The 19,067-nt window shown below is 47.5% G+C and overlaps 1 protein-coding gene across 2 annotated transcripts in view; it reads left to right on the top strand.

The window, feature by feature from the left end:
• Positions 1-3,643, top strand: part of LOC134943527 (uncharacterized) — a 160,904-nt gene extending 157,261 nt beyond the window's left edge. For both annotated transcript variants that reach the window (XM_063932321.1, XM_063932320.1), the window contains exon 7: positions 3,029-3,643. The gene's annotated coding sequence lies outside the window, so the exon portion shown is untranslated. The remainder of the gene's footprint in view (positions 1-3,028) is intronic.
• Positions 3,644-19,067: the final 15,424 nt, after the last annotated feature.

The raw sequence follows: 19,067 nt of genomic DNA, 5'->3' as shown, positions 1-19,067 counted from the left end.
CTAGCATTGAACATCTTTTTTGCCAAAAATGTGTCTTAGTCGCAACATAATGTGACTATGATGCATAAGGAGACTGTGCTGATTAATTTGATACTAGCTAATGTGCCCAATTTCAACTGGTCAAAGGTTTGCTGGGCGGTACATTTTACCCCTTTTCATCCCCTTAGGAGTCGAATTTTGAAAAATCCCTGCTTGATAAGTGGTTGCAAATAATTGTCACAGTTTTCAGACCACCCAGCAGATCACATAGCTGGGGGTGCTGCGGAAAGGAAGGTATGTAGATTTACCCCGCCGTAGCCTTGGATATCCACTTATCCAGTTCAAGGAGAGTTCACAAACTGTCACATTTTCCAGCGCACAAGGGTGATACATTATTACGAAAAGAAGCAACCAATTACACCACCAATATTTTTCTGCAGGGCGCATAGCACATGTGTTTGCATTCACAGTGTGATCCCATCCCTGAGGGGATGCGACCGCACCATTATTGACAGGGGCGGCGTTGCGGGGGAATGGTCCAGCCAATGCCGGCGTGGCCAAACCTGTCTTTGGATGGCTACGTGATGTCACATGCAGGTGCTCCAATCAAGAACATGGTCGCAGTGCGCCTGCCTTTGCAGCCAGGCTGCGAAGGTAAGGGTCATCCGCAGTTGTTACAACCGCTGGGCGGAGGGTAGCATGCTGGGCGGCCTTGACCTGTGCTAGAAACAGTTGTAGATTCTGCTTTTTTAGCAGAATCTGCAACTGAAGCGAAATAGGATCCCAAGGCCATTAATTTGATATATGATGTGTCCTGCTCAGACAACAGCATCCTAAAAATGGCTCACTCATAAAGGTTGTTCTTCTGCTGTTAATATATAGATATGACACTTGTATATCTGCTTGCAACTGAGTCTCTGAATTTTTACACATTGTTAAATGTAACAGCTGCAGCTTTCTAACAATACAAGTGTATATCAAATTAATCAGCATAGTCTTCTCGTATATCCTAGTCGTATTGTGGGCCTTCACGGACTTCATGTACCTCCACATCCTTGTAATATTTCATCAGGGTAATACACCATGTCATCAGTCCCAAGTTGTCGAGAATTGGTTTGAAGAGCATTCTGGAAAGTTCCACCACATTCTCCAGACATGAACCCAATTGAGCATTTATGTGTCATGGTGGAGAGATCCATTTGGACCCAAGATCCTGCAACTACAAATTTTCAGGGAGCTGTGGGAAGCTATCCATATTGGAATGGGTCAACATCTCTCCCGAGGTCTTCGGTTCACTGGTGGAATTGATGGCACATTGTGTGCTGCACATAATATTAGGGATCTATCCCATGACTTTAGGGCAATTCAGTGTAGCTCAAGTACAGGTTGACTATCCCATATCCAAATATTCCGAAATACGGACTTTTTTGAGTGAGATAGTGAAACATTTGTTTTCTGATGGCTCAGGGTACACAAACTTTGTTTAATACACAAAGTTATTAAAAATATTGTATTAAATGACCTTCAGGCTGTGTGTATAAGGTGTATGTGAAACATAAATGAATTGTGTGAATGTAGACACACTTTGTTTAATGCACAAAGTTATAAAAAATATTGGCTAAAATGACCTTCAGGCTGTGTGTATAAGGTGTATATGAAACATAAATGCATTCTGTGCTTATATTTAGGTCCCATCACCATAATATCTCATGGTATGCAATTATTCCAAAATACGAAAAAATCCGATATCCAAAATTCCTCTGGTCCCAAGCATTTTGGATAAGGGATACTCAACCTGTATTATATAAGTCACAGTCTCTTCATGCATATAAAGGTAATTGGAACAGACAAATGGAGATAATTAATTATATTATTGATCTCCTCTGACCCAGAACCTGCACAGAACTTGGAAAATGCAAATACAGATGTAGCAGCGCTTATCATTGCCGTAAAAAGTGTATGGACGTGTGCACACATCGTGGCAACGGCTTAGTGCGCCCAGGTGCAAATAGTGGCACCTGCGATTGCAGATTGTAATTCCAGTTAATCATGCGCGCGGCTGTTCCCTAGTGCGCGCCGATGGGCACGCTAATCGCTGCAGTGTAGTCACATGCCCAAATTGTCGCAGGAGCGATGAGGGCTGCTACATCTGTACCTTATGTTCAACTTCAGTTTTCCCCTGGTATGAATCTGTAAAATGCCTGTACCTATGATGATTATGCTGCACCAGTGGTATACTCCACGGGATGCTTTTTGTTAGGAGAATTAGGAACTAATTTATGAGGTCAAGCTTATTTTGTAGTTATCTGAGTTGCTAAGACATCACTGGACTTGCTTCTGTGCATCCACTCATCCACACGTTTGGCAGGATGTAATGAAGTCTGAGTTCGGCAGCTGCGTGGGATGGAGGCCAAACTCTGCCGTTAACTTTGTACATGATTGCCTCTTTAAAAAAACGTCCAAGTTTGGCCTCCATTCCGTATGGCCGCTGAACTCAGGCTTCATTACATTCCGGCCTAAGCCTCTGCACAGCAAGTGTGCTAAGATGTCAATCTAACTCTGCCTGCTCAGTCTTATAAGCTCCTACCTCCTAACAATTGTCTTTAATACATGATAGTGGGCTGGTGATGCTACCTAAGTGCTAGCTGCTCCTCTTACATTATATGTAGTGGTTTGTTTGTATTATATATCTAACCTTTGTTATATATCAAATAGTGGCTGAGCGCTGCAACTCTTAGCATTAAACGATAGGAACTACATTTTTGTTGATCACTGTGTATCCTAATTACCCATAATAAATTGGGCATTTCCTGCAATGGCAGCTGATCTTGCCCTGGACCTGCTGATTTCTGTTTTCAGCCCTATGGGACTGCAAACAAAAGTCAGCAAGTCTAGAGCTACCGTATGTGTAGCACATGGCTACACTTACTACTTCCCTATACTTGCAGGGGCGAGTTAATTGAATCGATCCCAATGTCTGAAAACACTGTTCAGAGTGCATTTGTCCAATTGGATTAATGTGTTTTTTTCTTTTTTTTTTTCTTTTCAGTTTCCCCAAGTTTTTCATGATTTAATAAATGAAGATACAGACTGGATGGACCAAGTGGTCTTATCGCCATCAAATTCTATGTAATAAAATGTTCTCATTAGGGGCTCTATTTGGTCATTTGATAACACAACGTTGGTATATACTCTACATACCATTTTGCATGTATAATTGTTTGGAAGGGTTTGCTCATCAATGTGTCTGCCTGACTTGTCTCTAGCTAGGTTGGCCCGTCACAACACTCTCCAGGACACGGCACTGTCAGGAATTTGCATGCATCCTTGTTGTTCCTGAGGACACCACAACTACCCAATCAGTCTTGTCAGCATTTGTATGCTAAATACAACAAATGGTGGGGAGGCTTAAGGAAGGGACCCAAAACAACCTGTTTTGTGTTTTGGAAAAACGGAGCATTCTGGGCAAAATACATTTTTAATATTTAAAATCGCCATGTCAGGAAATTTGAAATTGAAAATGACTGTGTACATACGTCTGTTTTAGATTTTTTGTTTTTTTTTGTTTTATGTATTAGTTATTCATTAGAATTCAATTTAAAATGAGTAGATACTTCATTCTTTATAAAATGGTGTCTAATAAAGGTGCACATGTAAAGTTTTACTACATTGTCTATACTGCTATTCATTCTGCTGTGTAGAGCAGCTGCCTGTATTTAAACAGTTTCTAAATTGAGTCAGTAATTCACGCACGTCTCTGTGGTGGCTACTTTCCGTTTGGGACCCTGTGACTCGCTGGTATCCTTTCCTTTCAGGTATTCTCAATTGTTCCTCAAAAAACCCATTTCAAATAATCCAGACTACTCAGAGATGTCTGTTATGTATGCAAGCAGTGGCGGCTCCAGAGGTGGGGCAGCCGCGCAGTCCAAAATTCAAACGGGAGCCACACCAACTGCTAGTGTGTCCCGGGAGGCAATGTTTGCCTGGAATTGGTAGGCAGTACGTGCTGCTCCTGTATTTGAATTTTGAATTGTTCTGCAGTCCCACATCTGGAGCCACTACTGTATGCATGGATAGTCCACTCAACTGTTTGTCCCACCCCTGAGTGTGTTTTTTGCTTAAAAGTGGCCCCACAGCTAATTTATACTTCTAGCCCATCCACTCTGATTGTTCATCACAGTAGTGCCCACAGTTTACATTGTGCCACACAGTAGTGCCAACAATTCACGTTATGCCACACAGTAATGCATATTTCTCTTACGTCCTAGAGGATGCTGGGGACTCCGTAAGGACCATGGGGTATAGACGGGCTCCGCAGGAGACATGGGCACTATAAAGAACTTTTAGTATGGGTGTGCACTGACTCCTCCCTCTATGCCCCTCCTCCAGACCTCAGTTAGATTTTGTGCCCGGAGGAGAGAGATAGGGTGCATTACAGGGGAGCTCTCCACAGTTTCTCTGAAAAAGAATTTTGTTAGGTTTTTTTATTTTCAGGGAGCACTGCTGACAACAGGCTCCCTGCATCGTGGGACTGAGGAGAGAAGCAGACCTACTTAAATGATAGGCTCTGATTCTTAGGCTACTGGACACCATTAGCTCCAGAGGGAGTCGGAACGCAGGTCTCACCCTGACGTTCGTCCCAGAGCCGAGCCGCCGTCGTCCTCGCAGAGCCGGAAGATAGATAGAAGCCGGGTGAGTATAAGAAGTAAAGAAGACTTCAAGGCGGCAGAAGACTTCAGATCTTCACTGCGCGCCATTGCTCCCACACACTGCACACACGGAGCGGGCACTGATGGGCGCAGGGGGGGCGCCCTGGGCAGCAATAAACCTCTGGACTGGCATATAAGGGTACATTAGGCTGCGGAGGCAGTAAATGCAGAGATCCCCCGACATTTTTTGTATATTGAAGCGGGACCGAAGCCCGCCGCTGGAGGGGGCGGAGCTTGGTCCCTCAGCACTAACAGCGCCATTTTCTCCACAGAACGCTGCAGAGAAGCTGGCTCCCCGGACTCTCCCCTGCTGAACTCTGTGATAGAGGGCTGAAAAGAGGGGGTGGGGGCATGTTTACGGCGCAGTGAGTGTATACACATTGATTATATATATAAAAAGCGCTATCTGGGTTTTATTCCAGTGTCAGTTGGCGCTGGGTGTGTGCTGGCATACTCTCTCTCTGTCTCCCCAAAGGGCCTTGTTGGGGATTTGTCCCCTTATAGATATATCCGTGTGTGGGGCTGTCGGTACGTGCGTGTCGGCATGTCTAAAGCGGAAGGCTCGTCCAAGGAGAAGGGGGGAGCAGATGTGTGGTGGGTCTCCGTCGGCAACGCCGACTCATGATTGGATGGACATGTGGCATATGTTAAATGCAAGTGTGGCCTCATTATATAAGAGACTGGACAAAGCAGAGTCCAGGGAGAAAGCAGGGAGTCAATCCACGGATTGGACTGTGTCACAGGGCCCTTCTGGGTCTCAAAAACGTCCCCTATCCCAAATAGTAGACACTGGTACCAACAAGGATACTGACTCCAGTGTCGACTACGATGATGCAAAATTACACCCAAGGGTGGCAAAAAGTATTCAGTGTATGATTATTGCAATAAAAGATGTTTTGCATATCACTGATGACCACACTGTCCCTGACACGAGGGTGCGCATGTATAAGGAGAAGAAACCTGAGGTAACATTTCCCCCATCTCATGAGCTTAACGAGTTATTTGAAAAAGCTTCGGAAACTCCAGATAAAAAAACTGCAGATTCCCAAAAGGGTTCTTATGGCGTATCCTTTCCCTGCACAGGACAGGGTACGTTGGGAATCCTCTCCCAGGGTGGACAAGGCTTTAACATGCCTGTCCAAGAAGGTGGCACTACCGTCTCCGGACACGGCAGCCCTCAAGGATCCTGCTGATCGCTGACAGGAGACTACTTTAAAGTCTATTTATGCGCATACAGGTGCTTTGCTCACACCGGCAGTAGCATGGGTATGTATCGCAGTTGCAGCATGGACGGATACCTTGTCAGCTGACCTTGATACCCTAGACAGGGATACCATTTTATTAACCTTAGCCCACATTAAAGACGCAGTCTTATATATGAGGGACGCTCAAAGAGACGTTGGGCTGCTGGGTTCCAGAGCCAAGGCCATGGCTATTTCTGCGAGACGAGCTCTTTGGACCCGCCAGTGGACGGGTGATGCAGACTCAAAGAAGTATATGGAGGTTTTACCTTACAAGGGTGAAGTTTTGTTTGGGGAGAGGCTCGCGGACCTGGTTTTCACAGCTACCGCGGGTAAATCTACCTTTTTACCTTTTGTTCCCCAACAGCAAAAGAAAACCACAGTATCAGATGCAGTCCTTTCGGTCGCATAAGTCCAGAAGAGGTCGGGGCTCCTCCTCCTTTCTTGCCAGAGGTAATTGTAGAGGAAAGAGAACACCTGCTTCAGCTAGTTCCCAGGAGCAGAAGTACTCCCCAGCTTCTACACAATCCACCGCATGACGCTTGGGCTCCCCTAAGGGAGTCCGCACCAGTGGGGGCACGCCTTCGACTTTTCAGCCAGATCTGGGTTCTTTCAGACGTGGACCCTTGGGGGATGGAAATTGTTTCCCAAGGCTACAAGCTGGAATTCGAAAAGGTGCCCCTCGCCCAAGTCGGCCTTGCCAGCTTCACCCCCATAGAGGGAAGTAGTGTTAGCGGCAATTCAAAAGCTGTGTCAACAGCAAGTGATTGTCAAGGTTCCCCTGGTCCAACAGGGAAAAGGGTACTATTCAACCCTGTTCGTGGTCCCGAAGCCAGATGGTTCGGTGAGACCCATTTTAAATCTAAAATCCCTGAACCTGTACTTGGAAAAGTTCAAATTCAAGATGGAATCGCTCCGAGCTGTAATATCCAGCCTGGAAGGGAGGGATTTTATGGTGTCACTAGACATAATGGATGCATACCTTCATGTCCCCATATATCCCCCTCATCAGGAGTACCTGAGATTCGCTATACAGGACTGTCATTACCAGTTTCAGACGTTGCCGTTTGGGCTTTCCACGGCACCGAGGATTTTCACCAAGGTGATGGCGGAGATGATGGTGCTCCTGCGCAGGCAGGGAGTCACAATTATCCCATACTTGGACGATCTCCTGATAAAGGCGAGATCGAGAGATCAATTGCTGAAGAGCGTGTCACTCTCCCTCAAAGTGCTGCAACAGCACGGTTGGATTCTCAATCTGCCAAAGTCACAATTGGTTCCAACGACTCTGCTATCATTCCTAGGCATGATTCTGGACACGGAACAAAAGAGGGTTTTTTCTCCCATTGGAAAAGGCCCAGGACCTCCAGAACATGGTCAGAGACCTGCTAAAACCAAAAAGAGTGTCTGTTCATCAATGCACTCGAGTTCTGGGAAAAATGGTGGCAGGCTACGAGGCCATCCCCTTTGGCCGGTTCCATGCGAGGACATTTCAGTGGGACCTTCTGGACAAGTGGTCTGGGTCCCATCTACAAATACATCAGAAAATAACCCTGTCCCCCAAGGCCAAGGTGTCTCTCCTGTGGTGGCTGCAGAGTGCTCACCTTCTAGAGGGTCGCAGATTCGGCATTCAAGACTGGGTTCTGGTGACCACGGACGCGAGCCTGCGAGGATGGGGAGCAGTCACACAAGGAAGGAATTTTCAGGGACTATGGTCAAGCCAGGAGGCTGGTCTACACATCAACATACTGGAATTGAGGGCCATATACAACGGCCTACGACAAGCGGAGAATCTTCTTCGCGACCTACCGGTTCTGATTCAATCAGACAACGTCACAGCCGTGGCTCCTCTAAATCGCCAAGGCGAGACAAGGAGCAGAGTGGCGATGGCGGAAGCCACCAGGATTCTTCGCTGGGCGGAAAATCACGTAAGCGCTCTGTCAGCTGTCTTCATTCCGGGAGTGGACAACTGGGAAGCAGACTTCCTCAGCAGACACGATCTCCATCCAGGAGAGTGGGGACTTCATCAAGAAGTTTTTGCAGAGATAACAAGTCTTTGGGGAATTCCTCAAATAGACATGATGGCATCACGCCTCAACAAGAAGCTTCGGAGGTATTGTGCCAGGTCACGGGACCCTCAGGCAGTAGCGGTGGATGCCCTGGTGACACCATGGGTGTTTTAGTCGGTCTATGTGTTCCCTCCTCTTCCTCTCATCTCAAAAATATTGAGAATCATAAGACGAAAAAGAGTGCAGACAATACTCATTGTTCCAGATTGGCCTCGAAGGGCCTGGTACTCGGATCTTCAGGAAATGCTCACAGAAGATCCGTGGCCTCTTCCGCCTCAGGGAGGACCTGTTACAGCAGGGGCCCTGCGTGTTCCAAGACTTACCGCGGTTACGTTTGACGGCATGGCGGTTGAACACCGAATCCTAGCTGGGAAAGGTATTCCGGAGGATGTCATCCCTACTCTGATAAAGGCTAGAAAGGAGGTGACGGCAAAACATTATCACCGTATCTGGAGGAAGTATGTATCTTAGCGTGAAGCCAAGAATGCTCCTACGGAAGATTTTCATCTTGGCCGTTTTCTCCACTTTCTACAGACAGGAGTGGATATGGGCCTGAAGTTAGGGCCGAAATCTATACCTTAATGGAGCCTATCTATATTCTTCCAGAAGGAATTGGCTTCTCTCCCAGAAGTCCAGACGTTTGTGAAGGGAGTGCTGCACATCCAGCCCCCCTTTGTGGCACCATGGGACCTTAACGTGGTGTTAAGTTTTCTAAAATCTCACTGGTTTGAACCTCTTCAAACGGTTGAATTAAAATTTCTCACGTGGAAGGTGGTCATGTTATTGGCCTTGGCATCTGCAAGGCGGGTGTCCGAATTGGCGGCCTTGTCCCACAAGAGCCCCTATTTGATTTTCCATGTGGATAGAGCAGAGTTGAGGACTCGTCCTCAATTTTTGCCTAAGGTGGTTTCTTCATTTCATATGAACCAACCTATTGTGGTGCCTGTGGCTCCGGGGAACTTGGAGGACTCCAAGTCCCTGGATGTAGTCAGGGCCTTAAAAATTTATGTAGCCAGGACGGCTAGGGTTAGGAAAACAGAGGCTCTGTTTGTCCTGTTTGCAGTCAACAAAGTTGGCGCTCCTGCTTCTAAGCAGACTATTGCTCGCTGGATCTGTAACACGATACAGCAGGCTCATACTACGGCTGGATTGCCATTACCAAATTCGGTAAAGGCCCATTCCACTAGGAAGGTGGGCTCTTCTTGGGCGGCTGCCCGAGGCGTCTTGACTTTACAGCTTTGCCAAGCAGCTACTTGGTCGGGTTCAAACACGTTTGCAAAATTCTACAAGTTTGATACCCTGGCTGATGAGGACCTTGCGTTTGCTCAGTCGGTGCTGCAGAGTCATCCGCACTCTCCCGCCCGGTTTGGAGCTTTGGTATAAACCCCATTGTCCTTACGGAGTCCCCAGCATTCTCTAGGCCGTAAGAGAAAATAAGATTTCTCTGACGTCCTAGTGGATGCTGGGAACTCCGAAAGGACCATGGGGAATAGCGGCTCTGCAGGAGACTGGGCACAAAAGTAAAAGCTTTAGGACTAGCTGGTGTGCACTGGCTCCTCCCCCTATGACCCTCCTCCAAGCCTCGGTTAGATTTTTGTGCCCGAACGAGAAGGGTGCAATCTAGGTGGCTCTCCTGAGCTGCTTAGAGTAAAAGTTTAAATTAGGTTTTTTATTTTCAGTGAGTCCTGCTGGCAACAGGCTCACTGCATCGAGGGACTAAGGGGAGAAGAAGCGAACTCACCTGCGTGCAGAGTGGATTGGGCTTCTTAGGCTACTGGACATTAGCTCCAGAGGGACGATCACAGGCCCAGCCATGGATGGGTCCCAGAGCCGCGCCGCCGTCCCCCTTACAGAGCCAGAAGAGCAGAAGAGGTCCGGAAAATCGGCGGCAGAAGACGTCCTGTCTTCAATAAGGTAGCGCACAGCACCGCAGCTGTGCGCCATTGCTCTCAGCACACTTCACACTCCGGTCACTGAGGGTGCAGGGCGCTGGGGGGGGGGGCGCCCTGAGACGCAATAAAAATACCTTAGATGGCAAAAAATACATCACATATAGCTCCTGGGCTATATGGATGCATTTAACCCCTGCCAGTTTTTCCTTAAAGCGGGAGAAAGGCTGCCGAGAAGGGGGCGGAGCCTATCTCCTCAGCACACTGGCGCCATTTTCCCTCACAGCTCCGTTGGAGGGAAGCTCCCTGACTCTCCCCTGCAGTCCTGCACTACAGAAACAGGGTAAAACAAGAGAGGGGGGGCACTAATTTGGCAGATAAATCAATACAGCAGCTATATAAGGGAAAAACACTTATATAAGGTTATCCCTGTATGTATATATATATATATATATATATATATATATATATATATATATATATATATATATATATATATATATATATATATAGCGCTCTGGTGTGTGCTGGCAAACTCTCCCTCTGTCTCCCCAAAGGGCTAGTGGGGTCCTGTCCTCTATCAGAGCATTCCCTGTGTGTGTGCTGTGTGTCGGTACGTTGTGTCGACATGTATGAGGAGGAAAATGGTATGGAGGCGGAGCAATTGCCTGTAATAGTGATGTCACCCCCTAGGGAGTCGACACCTGACTGGATGGTCTTATGGAAGGAATTACGTGATAGCGTCAGCACTTTACAAAAGACTGTTGACGACATGAGACAGCCGGCAAATCAGTTATTACCTGTACAGGCGTCTCAAACACCGTCGGGGGCTCTAAAGCGCCCGTTACCTCAGATGGTCGACACAGACCCAGACACGGACACTGACTCCAGTGTCGACGGTGAGGAAACAAACGTATTTTCCAGTAGGGCCACACGTTACATGATCACGGCAATGAAGGAGGTTTTGAACATTTCTGATACTACAAGTACCACAAAAAAGGGTATTATGTGGGGTGTGAAAAAACTACCCGTAGTTTTTCCTGAATCAGATGAATTAAATGAGGTGTGTGATGAAGCGTGGGTTTCCCCCGATAAAAAAATGCTAATTTCTAAAAAATTATTGGCATTATACCCTTTCCCGCCAGAGGTTAGGGCGCGTTGGGAAACACCCCCTAGGGTAGATAAGGCGCTCACACGCTTATCAAAACAAGTGGCGTTACCGTCTCCTGATACGGCCGCCCTCAAGGAACCAGCTGATAGGAAGCTGGAAAATATCCTTAAAAGTATATACACACATACTGGTATTATACTGCGACCAGCAATCGCCTCAGCCTGGGTGTGCAGTGCTGGGGTGGCTTGGTCGGATTCCCTGACTGAAAATATTGATACCCTGGACAGGGACAGTATATTATTGACTATAGAGCATTTAAAGGATGCATTTCTATATATGCGAGATGCACAGAGGGATATTTGCACTCTGGCATCAAGAGTAAGTGCGCTGTCCATTTCTGCCAGAAGAGGGTTATGGACGCGACAGTGGTCAGGTGATGCGGATTCCAAACGGCATATGGAAGTATTGCCGTATAAAGGGGAGGAGTTATTTGGGGTCGGTCTATCGGACCTGGTGGCCACGGCAACGGCTGGGAAATCCACCTTTTTACCCCAGGTCACCTCTCAGCAGAAAAAGACACCGTCTTTTCAGGCTCAGTCCTTTCGTCCCCATAAGGGCAAGCGGGCAAAAGGCCACTCATATCTGCCCCGGGGCAGAGGAAGGGGAAAAAGACTGCAGCAGGCAGCCTCTTCCCAGGAACAGAAGCCCTCCCCCGCTTCTGCCAAGTCCTCAGCATAACGCTGGGGCCTTACAAGCGGACTCAGGCACGATGCGGGCCCGTCTCAAGAATTTCAGCGTGCAGTGGGCTCACTCGCAAGTGGACCCCTGGATCCTGCAGGTAGTATCTCAGGGGTACAAATTGGAATTCGAGACGTCTCCCCCTCGCCGGTTCCTGAAGTCTGCTTTACCAACGTCTCCCTCCGACAGGGAGGCGGTATTGGAAGCCATTCACAAGCTGTATTCCCAGCAGGTGATAATCAAGGTACCCCTCCTACAACAGGGAAAGGGGTATTATTCCACGCTGTTTGTGGTACCGAAGCCGGACGGCTCGGTGAGACCTATTTTAAATCTGAAATCCTTGAACACTTACATACAAAGGTTCAAATTCAAGATGGAGTCACTCAGAGCAGTGATAGCGAACCTGGAAGAAGGGGACTATATGGTGTCTCTGGACATCAAGGATGCTTACCTCCATGTCCCAATTTGCCCTTCTCACCAAGGGTACCTCAGGTTTGTGGTACAGAACTGTCATTATCAGTTTCAGACGCTGCCGTTTGGATTGTCCACGGCACCCCGGGTCTTTACCAAGGTAATGGCCGAAATGATTCTTCTTCGAAGAAAAGGCGTCTTAATTATCCCTTACTTGGACGATCTCCTGATAAGGGCAAGGTCCAGGGAACAGTTAGAGGTCGGAGTAGCACTATCTCAAGTAGTACTACGACAGCACGGGTGAATTCTAAATATTCCAAAATCGCAGCTGATTCCGACGACACGTCTGCTGTTCCTAGGGATGATTCTGGACACAGTCCAGAAAAAGGTGTTTCTCCCGGAGGAGAAAGCCAGGGAGTTATCCGAGCTAGTCAGGAACCTCCTAAAACCAGGCCAAGTGTCAGTGCATCAATGCACAAAGGTCCTGGGAAAAATGGTGGCTTCTTACGAAGCGATTCCATTCGGCAGATTCCACGCAAGAACTTTTCAGTGGGATCTGCTGGTCAAATGGTCCGGATCGCATCTTCAGATGCATCAGCGGATAACCCTGTCTCCAAGGACAAGGGTGTCTCTCCTGTGGTGGTTGCAGAGTGCTCATCTTCTAGAGGGCCGCAGATTCGGCATTCAGGACTGGGTCCTGGTGACCACGGATGCCAGCCTGAGAGGCTGGGGAGCAGTCACACAGGGAAGAAATTTCCAGGGCTTGTGGTCAAGCATGGAAACGTCATTTCACATAAATATCCTGGAACTAAGGGCCATTTACAATGCCCTAAGTCAAGCAAGGCCTCTGCTTCAGGGTCAGCCGGTGTTGATCCAGTCGGACAACATCACGGCAGTCGCCCACGTAAACAGACAGGGCGGCACAAGAAGCAGGAGGGCAATGACGGAAGTTGCAAGGATTCTTCGCTGGGCGGAAAATCATGTGATAGCACTGTCAGCAGTGTTCATTCCGGGAGTGGACAACTGGGAAGCAGACTTCCTCAGCAGACACGTCCTCCACCCGGGGGAGTGGGGACTTCACCCAGAAGTCTTCCACATGATTGTGAACCGTTGGGAAAAACCAAAGGTGGACATGATGGCGTCCCGCCTCAACAAAAAACTAGACAGATATTGCGCCAGGTCAAGGGACCCTCAGGCAATAGCTGTGGACGCTCTGGTAACACCGTGGGTGTACCAGTCAGTGTATGTGTTCCCTCCTCTGCCTCTCATACCCAAGGTACTGAGAATCATAAGAAGGAGAGGAGTAAGATCTATACTCGTGGCTCCGGATTGGCCAAGAAGGACTTGGTACCCGGAACTTCAAGAGATGCTCACGGAGGACCCGTGGCCTCTACCTCTAAGAAAGGACCTGCTCCGGCAGGGACCCTGTCTGTTCCAAGACTTACCGCGGCTGCGTTTGACGGCATGGCGGTTGAACGCCGGATCCTGAAGGAAAAAGGCATTCCGGATGAAGTCATCCCTACCCTGATCAAAGCCAGGAAGGATGTAACTGTGCAACATTATCACCGTATTTGGCGTAAATATGTTGCGTGGTGTGAGGCCAGGAAGGCCCCTACAGAGGAATTTCAACTGGGTCGTTTCCTGCATTTCCTGCAAACAGGACTGTCTATGGGCTTAAAATTAGGGTCCATTAAGGTTCAAATTTCGGCCCTGTCGATTTTCTTCCAGAAAGAACTGGCTTCAGTCCCTGAAGTTCAGACGTTTGTCAAGGGGGTACTGCATATACAGCCTCCTTTTGTGCCTCCAGTGGCACCTTGGGATCTCAATGTAGTTTTGGGGTTCCTAAAATCACATTGGTTTGAACCACTCACCACTGTGGACTTAAAATATCTCACATGGAAAGTGGTAATGCTGTTAGCCCTGGCTTCAGCCAGGCGTGTCTCAGAATTGGCGGCTTTATCGTATAAAAGCCCTTACCTAATTTTTCATACGTACAGGGCAGAATTGAGGACTCGTCCTCAATTTCTCCCTAAGGTGGTTTCAGCGTTTCACTTAAACCAGCCTATTGTGGTACCTGCGGCTACTAGGGACTTGGAGGATTCCAAGTTGCTGGACGTAGTCAGGGCCCTGAAAATATATGTTTCCAGGACGGCTGGAGTCAGAAAATCTGACTCGCTGTTTATCCTGTATGCACCCAACAAGCTGGGTGCTCCTGCTTCTAAGCAGACTATTGCTCGTTGGATTTGTAGTACAATTCAGCTTGCACATTCTGTGGCAGGCCTGCCACAGCCAAAATCTGTAAAAGCCCATTCCACAAGGAAAGTGGGCTCATCTTGGGCGGCTGCCCGAGGGGTCTCGGCTTTACAACTTTGCCGAGCAGCTACTTGGTCAGGGGCAAACACCTTTGCTAAATTCTACAAATTTGATACCCTGGCTGAGGAGGACCTGGAGTTCTCTCATTCGGTGCTGCAGAGTCATCCGCACTCTCCTGCCCGTTTGGGAGCTTTGGTATAATCCCCATGGTCCTTTCGGAGTTCCCAGCATCCACTAGGACGTCAGAGAAAATAAGAATTTACTTACCGATAATTCTATTTCTCATAGTCCGTAGTGGATGCTGGGCGCCCATCCCAAGTGCGGATTGTCTGCAATACTTGTACATAGTTACAAAAATCGGGTTATTATTGTTGTGAGCCATCTTTTCAGAGGCTCCTCTGTTATCATGCTGTTAACTGGGTTCAGATCACAGGTTGTACGGTGTGGCTGGTATGAGTCTTACCCGGGATTCAAAATCCTTCCTTATTGTGTACGCTCGTCCGGGCACAGTATCCTAACTGAGGCTTGGAGGAGGGTCATAGGGGGAGGAGCCAGTGCACACCAGCTAGTCCTAAAGCTTTTACTTTTGTGCCCAGTCTCCTGCGGAGCCGCTATTCCCCATGGTCCTTTCGGAGTTCCCAGCATCCACTACGGACTATGAGAAATAGAATTATCGGTAAGTAAATTCTTATTTTTAAACCTACTGGTAAATCTTTTTCTCCTAGTCCGTAGAGGATGCGGGGCGCCCGTCCCAGTGCAGACTACATCTGCAAGACTTGTATATACTTGTTGCTTACATAAGGGTTATGTTACGGTTGGAATCGGTCTTTGACTGATACTGTTTTTTGTTCATACTGTTAACTGAGTATTTTCCAGGTTATATGGTATGATTGGTGTGGGCTGGTATGAATCTTGCCCTTAGATTAACAAAATCCTTTCCTCATGTTGTCCAACTCCTCTGGGCACAGTTTCTCTAACTGAGGTCTGGAGGAGGGCGGAGCCCGTCTATAACCCATGGTCCTTACGGAGTCCCCAGCATCCTCTACGGCACGGATGGGGTACCTTTGGCCCTCCAGCTGTTGTTGAACTACACATCCCAGCATGCCTTGCAATAGTTTAAACATGGCCAAATAGCAAATCTGTAGCTGGGCATGCTGGGATGTGTAGTTCAACAGCAGCTGGAGGACCACAGGTTCCCCACCCCTGCTCTACGGACTAGGAGAAAAAGATTTACCGGTAGGTTTAAAATCTTTTTTTTGCCATATAAATGTTTTTAGACTCATGTCTTGAAGTTTTCTTTAACCACACCTGATTTTGTTTTTTGTTTTTTTTCTTAATTGAAGGGTATTTGTCAAAATAATATGCTTCTATTTATTTTTTGGCCAGACTTGGTCATCCAAGGTCTCTGAAATTAATGAGCATGTTGTTTACTAGCTCAGCATAGTTTTGAGCTTTGTGGTTGCCCAGAAAGTTGCCAACAACCAGGACGAATGATGTCCTGCTCAGACTGAAGATCGCCCAGATGGCGATGTGCCTCTGCCTGGGCATGCACAAAAAGTATAGCTGACAGAGAAAAACTGTTTTCATATTTGGAATTAGCACGCCCAATATAACCAAAATCAATACTAACATTCCAGGCACCAAACTATTTTTTATTTTATTTTGTTGAGCAGTGTAATAGTAGTAGTGTCCTGTAATGTGGCAGTGGTATCAATGCCCATTGATACAATAGTGCCTAGTGTTATGGCAGTAGAAGGTAGTGGTGTCCAGAACTGTGACAGCAGTATAACCGTAACATGTCCACACTCACCCCAATGTTTATTCTCATCTGTTGATACACAGTCTCAGCAGTGCTAATACTGTTTTAAAAGCTTTTTCCATCTTGATGTAGACCAAGCAAGGTTCCTACAGAAGATGTAATCTAATTTGTGCAAAGTTTTCTTAATACATCGTTAGTCTCTATTTATTGGTCAGTTTGCCAGTCTTTTTACTGCTTTTCTTATTATGGGGGGTTACTGATAGCATGATAAATCTGAAAGGACAGAACAGGTTATAACTGCCCCATCCAGTACAAATTAGAGAGGTTTATTTGTAACATATTCTACAACTGTACTGAAGGTCATCGTCCTCGAAGGTAAACATGGAACTGCTGGACATCCCATAACCCTTCTGAGAGAGGTTTTCACGGACATGAAAACACTGAGGTTAATCATAATCTCATATGGAGAATTGTTGCAAATACTTGTCTAAAATTCAGTTTTATATATTGCATACTATGGACTAGCCCTGATTGTTAATGCTGGGCATACACTGTACAATTATCTGGCAGATAATCTGCCAGATCTGGCTGGCTGGAAATAAAATTTGGTAATGGATGAGAGCAATTGACAATCGAACATTTGCTTCCAAGCCCTGAAAAATGGACAAAAACGAATTTGTGCAAATTGATTCAATCCGTAATTTAACAAATGTGTCTGAACGACGGGTTTTGTCCATTTTTCCAGTGTTTGGGAGCAAATGGTTAATTGTCATTTGCTCTCATCCATAACCAGCTTTTCATTTCAACCAGCCAGATCATTATAGTGTATGCTCAGCATTAAAAATCAGGACTAATCCATGGCATGCGATCTTTTTATAAATTTCAGACATGTATTTGCAACAGTTCCCATATGTCCAGCATAATGCTTTTATAAGACAGTACACAACATGTGTAATACACATTATTGTCCAATGATTGCAGCTCTGTACAATAAGCTCCACACTCCCGTGCCCTTTTGCGGAAATCTAACTGGACTTGCCCAGTGGACTGGTACAAAAACTGCATTTGCACTACACTGGTCCGCCATCAAGGGGAGAATGCGGGTACAGAAGTCTCGGGCCCGGACACTCTGGAAGAGAAGGGGAGGCCCGGCCCGCTCCTACCACCCAGTATTGCCTCAACTTCTGCAAAATGAAAAGGAGCCCCATGCCGGTGTAAATGCTGATTTACTTACAGGACTAAAAGCAATACCTTAATACACTTAAATTCGAGCCGCTGTATGTAATCCTTAACCTACGTACTTTTTACACATTTAGCGTACAAAGGCCAGTACCGTGTACGCACTTTGCGTACACACGCCGCGACTGACGTACAAAGTACACGCAGTGCATACACACACACGCTGAGAGCACAATGCAGCTACACGTGTGGCTGAAATACACTTTAAACCTTAGCGGGAAGGAGACCCGACACCAATTGTATTTAAGATGTTGGGATCCGACCCACCAACATATAATTGCTGAAAGTGGGTTACAACAGATATACAATCACAATAACAGAAAAGAGGCTACAATCAATGGTACGTACGTTTGGTTTCGCCAGCGCCACATGGTCCGGTGCTCAGTCAATCGGGCAAGATGACCTTCAGAGAGAGATGAATGACCGGCTAGGCAGCTTGGCTTTTATACAGTTGTTCAAAACACAATACAATAGAAACCTCTCCCTCTATAGGACAAAGGGCTGGTCATTTACAGTACAGGAGGGGTCACAGGTCGGTTTGAATAGGTGGGCGATGTCTGGTCCAGGTGTGCTTGCAGTTGGTCTCCACTGGGTTCCTGCCGTAAATCAGAGTACAGTAAACACAGTATAATATTAATATCATGTTCTTCTGCAAACTGCTACCGGAATGTTGCCCTTAAAATACCCTACAGTTGGATACCAAACACCACCTCATAACCCAGGGCCGGACTGGCCATCTGGCAATTCTGGCACATGCCAGAAGGGCCGATGGCCAGGTGGGCCGGTCTGGCAGCAGCAACCCCTCCCTCTCGTCTCAACACTCCCACCTCGCTCCGGCCACTGTGCTCCGCCGCGGAGCGGAAAAGTCCTCTCCTCTCTCTTCCCACTTTCCCAGAATGCCGATGGGGGTGCAACGTCATTGCGCACTGCATTCTGGGAGTGGCCGCGTGATGGGAGAAGGCCGGGGAGCAGCAGCAGCCCCAGCATGGCGTGTACTACACGTCTGGACCGTGTCTGCTGCCTGCCTGAGCCCCTGAGGATGAGTCCCGCCACCGTGCAGTACCAGATCCCGGCCCCAGCAGCAGCAGCACACACATGGCCAGCTGCAGCATCATCACTGCAGGAAGAGTGCTACCCCTGGCCAAGGTGAGTGCAAGTGTATACATGCTCTGGCTGACTCTCTCCTCACCCCCCCCCCCCTCACCTCTCTCTTTTGTCCTCACTCCCCCCTCCCTCTAGTCCTCACCTCTCTTTGTTCTCACCCCCCCCCCTCTTGTCCTCACCCTCTCTCTGTCTCTTGTTCTCACCTCTCTCTTTTCCTCTCTCATCCACATCCCTCTCTTTCTTTTGTCCTCACCCTCTCTCTATCTCTTTTGTCCTCGCCTCTCTCTCGTCTTTACCACCCCTTTCTCTGACGTCCTAGTGGATGCTGGGAACTCCGTAAGGACCATGGGGAATAGACGGGCTCCGCAGGAGACTGGGCACTCTAAAAAATAAGAATTTACTCACCGGTAATTCTATTTCTCGTAGTTCGTAGTGGATGCTGGGACTCCGTAAGGACCATGGGGAATAGCGGCTCCGCAGGAGACTGGGCACAACTAAAAGAAAG

Source organism: Pseudophryne corroboree, chromosome 7 (assembly GCF_028390025.1).
Source record: "Pseudophryne corroboree isolate aPseCor3 chromosome 7, aPseCor3.hap2, whole genome shotgun sequence".
Taxonomy (NCBI): domain Eukaryota; kingdom Metazoa; phylum Chordata; class Amphibia; order Anura; family Myobatrachidae; genus Pseudophryne; species Pseudophryne corroboree.
This window is presented reverse-complemented; position numbering and strand designations above follow the sequence as displayed.